Source organism: Peromyscus leucopus, unplaced genomic scaffold (genome assembly GCF_004664715.2).
Source record: "Peromyscus leucopus breed LL Stock unplaced genomic scaffold, UCI_PerLeu_2.1 scaffold_839, whole genome shotgun sequence".
In the NCBI taxonomy this organism is placed as follows: Eukaryota; Metazoa; Chordata; class Mammalia; order Rodentia; family Cricetidae; genus Peromyscus; species Peromyscus leucopus.
The window spans coordinates 113,062-119,612 of NW_023505771.1; the positions used below are offsets into that span (position 1 = coordinate 113,062).

General features: G+C 52.5%; 1 pseudogene; it reads right to left on the minus strand.

The window, feature by feature from the left end:
- Positions 1-2,663: 2,663 nt before the first annotated feature.
- Positions 2,664-4,951, minus strand: LOC114710531 (annotated as a pseudogene).
- Between the last annotated feature and the right edge of the window lie 1,600 nt (positions 4,952-6,551).

The window sequence follows — 6,551 nt, forward strand, 5'->3', positions numbered from 1 at the left end:
CGTTCCACACTCTGCATACTGGCTACCCAGGATCCCTACCTGCTGTGCACCGAGTTCTCCCCCTCAGCACCCAATGCCCACTAGGTGGACAGGAAGAGCACCCCTTCTCGTGGGCAGGGTGTAGCAATGCTGGAGTGCCCTACCCCAATCTTGGCTTGTCTCAGAAAAGAGCCCACCTGTGATTCTGTCTGGGTCTTCTGGCGGGTGGAGCCCCTATCCAACACTCAAAGAAGTGATGCTGAGCAAGTGCTCCCAGCCAGCCAGCAGCCTCAGCCAATGAGAGGAGACGCTTTGGTGGGGCATATCCTGGCTTCCTTTCCTCTCAAGTGGTATAACTTTAGTGAGACTGAGTGCTAGGGTGGACTAGGGCCCACAATGCACCTCTCGCGCCCCCCCCCCCCTTGCTCAATCCCACAGCTCTGCCCAGCATTTACCGAATCCTTCCCCAGCCATCTCCTTCCTTCTAAATCCTCTCAGATCTCAAGAGATTTGGGTCTGGAGAGATGGTTCAGCTGTTAAAATTGAACCTGAATGAGGTTCCTAGCACCCATACTAGATGGCTCAGCTCCAAGAGATCCAACCCCTCTTCTAACCTCTGAGGACACTACAGTCATGTGCACATTCACACTCACAAACACACACACACAAGATAACATTTAAAAGTTTGGCTGCATGGTGGCACATACCTTTAATTCCAGGACTCGGGAGGCAGAGCAGGTGGATCTCCATGAATTCTAGGCCAGCCTGGTTTAGTGAGTTCCAGAGTCACAAGGAGAGACCCTGTCTCATAACAAAAGTTTGTCAGGGGGAAGACGAGGGTGTCACAAGGGCAGGGGAGTAATTGTCCAAGACATAACCCCTCCCTCAGGATCAACCGACTACAGCTTTTGTCCACCCTCGCGCTTTAATAAAGTCAGTTGACTTCTCAAATCCATGTGCTTTCTGCTCTTCTCACCCTATCCAAGTCCCTTCTAGCCAACTGTCATCCCAGCCTCTCGGACTTTTCTGGCTCTCAAGATGAGCACTTTCCATCGCCAGCAGTTCCTTCATTGTCCTGCACTCCCTCTAGAGGGCACACACACCCAGAGCTGCTGCTTGCCGACTGTGGGCCCTTCTGCTTCCTTTTGTGCTGTCATTACTTACATTGCATGCTGCATTATTACATTGTGTGCGTTGCTCTATCTACGTTGGGTGCTGGAAATGCGCCCCATGCCTTGTACATGTGCTCTGCGCATAGCCTCATGCACACAAGTACCAACTGTTCCACTGGTCCCAACAAGTACCTGTTCGCAACTCAACTCTCTATCCTTTAAACTGTAGTACCCTGACTGCACCTCTGAGGCTGTACCTCCTCAGATTCTATATCTGTTTTTTGTTTGTTTGTTTTTTGGGGGCTTGTCTTCCCTTGAGATGTCTTTTAAGGTATTCTTCTCACTCTTTTTTAAATTACATGTGTCTGTATAAGTTTGTGTATGTGTGTACAAGTGCCCACAGGGGTGAGAGGTGTGAGAAATCCCCTTGGAACTGGAGTTACAGATTGAGTCACCTGACATGGGTGCCAGTCCTGGGAAAGGGCAGACTGTGCTCTCAACCACTGAGCCATCTCTCCAGCCTTAGTTTCTTTCCTCTTCAGGACCCTGGGGAAAGGAGAGAGCCCCACCAGTGTGGGGGCCCGAGGTAACCACTCTCCAGCAGGTATGCAGAACTCTCAACAAGCCTTTGGTCAAAGATAAATCTTTTTGTTGTTGTTGTTTTGTTTTTGAGACAGTGTTTCTCTATAGAGCCCTGGCTGTCCTGGAACTCAATTTATAGATCAGGCTGACCTTGAACTCACAGGGAGCCCTCTGCCTCTGCCTCCTGAGTGCTGAGATTCAAGGTGTGTATCACCACCGCCTAGCCAAAGATAAATCTCAGGACTGCCACAACCACCAGAAGAGTGGCCTGAAGAGCCTGAGCCCCATTCCAGTTGGCAGGGGCCCCCGGGGCCAAGGCCACTCAATAGGAAAGTTGCCTAAGTTCAAGTCTGGGGACGGAGATCCACTGCTCTGAGGTCACTGTAGGGCAGACAGGTGAGATGGTTGTCCGGGACAGCATTATAACACACGGACAGGCATTTTAAAAAGGTCTGGGGCCACTGGGATAGCTCGGCAGCTAAAGTGTGTGCTACACAGTCCCGGCAACCTGAGTTTGATCTCTGGAACCAACATAAAGGTAGGAGATGAGAACCCCTAGACAGAGTTGGTCTCTGACCTCCACACACGCACTGAGCTGCAGGTGCCAACATACACACAGCACGTGCACTCACAGTAATAATAAAAAATGATTTTATAAAACAGTTTGGGGCCAGGTGTGTGGCGCATGCCTTTAATCCCAGCACTCAGGAGGCAGAGTCAGGGGGATCTCTGAGAATTTAAGGCCAGCAAGGGATACATAGTGAGACAGTCTCCAAAAAAAAAAAAAAAGTTTAAACAGGTACCTGACAGGGGAGATGGCAACTCGGACAGATTGGCTGCTACCTCCGGATCTTCCGGGGTACAGCAAATATAATCACAAACCAACATTCTTTAATCGTAAAGGCACTTGGGGGCCTACAACGAAGTCCCACAAGAGTGTGGCCTACAGAATCCCTACCCCCCACCCCCTCCCTTCCCCCCGTCCAGCTCTCAGAGTTCATCATGACCTGTCGAGAGGTCTGCTCCAGGCTTGATGAAGATGCCTTCCATGGCTTCCACGTGTTGTGAGCATTGGCGCTGGCATGCCGTGCACCTCCTGCTGCCACGAATGGGGTTACCATACTGCTCACCAGTGACCGAGGAACACAGAGGTGCCCACGTGCTGGAAGCGGACGCTGGCCTCACGCTCCCAGTGTTGCCCAGAACATCGTACTGTCCACAGGTCCAGGTCGTCACCCTCACCGTCTTCCCCAAAAGCACTCACCTCCTGAGAGTGTAAAGTGTAGAGGCAGTCACACATGGGCACCGAGTCCCCTAGGCTGCGTGTCTAGCAATAATACTTACACCTAGTAACCTGGGCCTCTGGTCCTTTCCCTGACCTTCAGCATCCACAGCTGTGAAAGTGGGACATCAAGAGTCCCACCCTAGCCAGGTATGGTGGCCCATGCCTTTAATCCCAGCACTCTGGAGGCAGAGGCAGGCAGATCTCTGTGAGTTTGAGGCCAGCCTGGGCTACAGAGTGAGTTCCAAGATAGCCAGAGCTAAGTAGAGAGGGCTGGTCTCAAAAAACAAAACAAAAGATTCTCATCCCATTGAAGGTTTCTTCAGATGCATAGAGCCTTTTTTGTTTGTTTGTTTTTTGTTTTTGTTTTGTTTTTTTTTTGTTTTATGAGACAGGGTTTCTCTGTGTAGCCCGGGGTTTCTCTATGAGGCCCTGGCTGTCCTAGAACTCAGAGATCCGCCTGCCTCTGCCTCCCAAATGCTGGGACTAAAAGGCGTGTGCCTGCTGCCCAGACACACCACCACCACCACCACCACCACCACCACACCACCACCACCAGGCAGCACACAGAGCCTCTTGTCCAGTCTGTGTATCCACAGGCTCCTTGTGCTAACCTGGTGACGGCAGATCCCCCAAGCTCCCTACGGACACCCTTTCCCCCAGAAACTCTCCCAAACCAGTCAGTTCCGGCTCATGCCCCTCCCAGGCCAGCAGCAGTGACCTGCCCCATGCTTTAGCAGGAGCTCTTCCATAGAGGAGAAGGACTGGAGGAAACTTCTCCTTCTCCTTCAGACGTGTCCAGATGGGAGCTAATCGCACTGACTTCTCTCAGTCTTTCTCCTAACTCTGGGGTGGAAGTTCCTGGGGACAGGACCCAGAGCAGGAGCTTCATAAACTTCTGAATAAAAACCTCCCATTTTACAGCAGCTGAAGACTGAGTCCCCTCCCTACATCCCGCCCGCGCCTCCCGCTGTCACTCGGGTTCCTGCTCGCGTCAGCTTCGGCGGGGTTCGGGAGGGGGCTTGCCTGGTTGTTGGAGAGCGGCGACGGGAAGTGGTGCGTGTGCAGGTTCTTGCCGGTGAGCACGTGCGTGAGCCGAACTGCCTGCCCACAACGCACCGGGAGTCCGCGCGGGCACCCGCCCTCGGAGCCGCCGCGAATGCGCCAGTAACTATTGGCATCGTCGGACGCCTCCACGCCGGTGACCGACTGTTGGCCGCTGCCTGCAGAGGGACAGCCCCCCCCCGTGGTCCCTGTCAGTGGCAGATCTCCGGATCCTCGCCTTGAACGCTAAAAAGTGCCTCCCCCGCTAGTACATGGTCCCACGGGCTCACCCCAGCCCCGGCTCCCGCCGGCCCCTCCGTCCCGAGGCTCGCCTCTCACGACCCTGCAAGCGAGTCTAGAGTCGCAGCCACCCCGCTCCTTGACAGCCCACAGGTCCCACTAGACCACTAGGTCTCCAAGCCCCCCTTGGCGGTCCCGTCACCACCCCCCCCGAACCGGATCCGTATTTGATGTCGTGTGAGTGCAGCCGCACTTTGTGCTGGGTGTTGAGCAGCTTCAGCACTGACCCGCAGGTCACGAGCCCGGCGCTTGCCTTGGACGCGCCACCGCCCCGCACCGAGAGCGCCAGCAGCAGCCCCAGCCGCAGCCCCCAGCGCGCCCGGCTGCCCGCCGCGGCTCGCGCCCCGCATCGCGACGGCCAAGCCGGGTTCCAGCCGCTCGGACCGCCGCTTCCGTCGGCCAATCCGGCTCTGACAGCGCCCTCCCAGCAGCCAGTCGCATGCGCGCGCGCGCCCCTCCTGCGCTGCTATTGGATCGCTGTGGAGAGGCCGCCCCCAGGGCTCCGGGAGGCCGCTGAGAGGGGGCGGGCTGGAGACACACAAGGGTTTTCATTGGTCCACTTCCGAGGACCCCGCCGCCATGAACGTCCGGAGGGCGGCGGCGGCGGCGGCCAGCTCCCCGAGGCCTCTAAGCTGAGCACCGCAAGGGTCATTGCCGACCGTCGCTTGCCCCCTTGGCTTAAGCCCTTCGGGTGTAGGTTCCAGAACCCCTTTGACCCCTGGACTTGGGTCGTGTGTCTCTGCACTCAGATCCTGGGTGTAAAGCTGCAGAGTCTTGAGAATCACTAGAGTTTATGGTCACAAAGTGGACAGATCCCAAAGTTACTGAAATCTCCTGGCCCCAGGAGTTAATCAAACTGTCACTGAGTCTTGTCGGCTGCTGATCTCAGAGTTTCTGAATAGCCCTTGCAGCTACTTGAGTGATTTGGTGGCAGAATACCAAGGTTGCTGCATGGGTCATCAGAAGACAGCTGGGAGTGTGTGTGTGCGTGTGTGTGCGTGCGTGCGTGTGTGTGTGTGTGTGTGTGTGTGTGTGTACGTGTGTGTGTGTATGTGTGTGTGTGTACGTGTGTGTGTGTGTGGTGTATGTGTGTGTGTGTATGTGTGTGTGTGTGTGTGGTGTACGTGTGTGTATGTGTGTGTGTGTATGTGTGTGTGTATGTGTGTGTGTGTGTGCGTGCGTGCGTGTGTGTGTGTGTGCGTGTGTGTGTGTGTGTGTGTGTGTGTAATATGTTTTTTTCCCTGTGTTGGGATCCACAGAAGAACTGCCTCCGGGCTACATTACCAAGAGGCTGATGAAGTATGTACCTGGAGCACTAGCTAGATACTCATGAAAGTTTCTGTTTAGGGGCTAGAGATGTGGCTCAGTTGGTAGTGTGCTTGTCTAGCTAACACAAAACCCTGGATGTGATCCCTAGTGTATGTGCGTGTAAATATATATAATATATATATATATATATATATATATATATATATATATATATTTACATTCAACATTCAAGTGTGGAGGCCGGAAGTTCAAGGTCATCCTCCTAGAGAGTTGGTGGCCAACCTGGACTACATTAGACCCTTTTTCAAAAAAAAAAAAAGTTTGGGCCAGAAGTAGTAGCACACTTAGAAGGTAGACAAGAAAATCAGTTTGAGTTTCAGAGTTCCAGGCCAATATGACCTATATAGAAAGTTTCAAGCCACCCAAAGCTACATGTGAAACCATTTTTCAAATATATTGAATTAAATTATCTAGAATCTTGCATTCAGAAAATAGAAAAGTCATTAATGACAACAACCTGGTAATTCAAGTTTTGTGTGTAATTTTGTGGATTGAATTCAAGGCTTAACCTAGGTAATCAAAAGACCTACTGATGATCTACATCTAGAACGCAATGTGGAATTTTCACATTTAGTGCTTATTTTATTTTGGATTACATATGGGATAAGGCACCTTACTCTGCACTTGGCAGACCATGCCCTTAAATGATCTAGGTCCAGCCGGGAGGGTAAGAGTACAGTCTGTGATGCACTAAAAAATGTCTTATTGGAAACATCAGTAGAGATCTGAGATTTACCATGTCTAAGGCAGAATTATTGTCATTTCTCCCAAACTGCTCCTCCTTCAATTTTCCAAGGCTCAATAGAAAGTAACACCAAGGCACTGATGCAGGCACTGATGGCACATTCCTTTAATCCCAGAACTCAGGAGGCAGAGGCAGGTGGATCTCTGTGAGTTAAGGTCAGCCTGTTTAACAGAGTGAG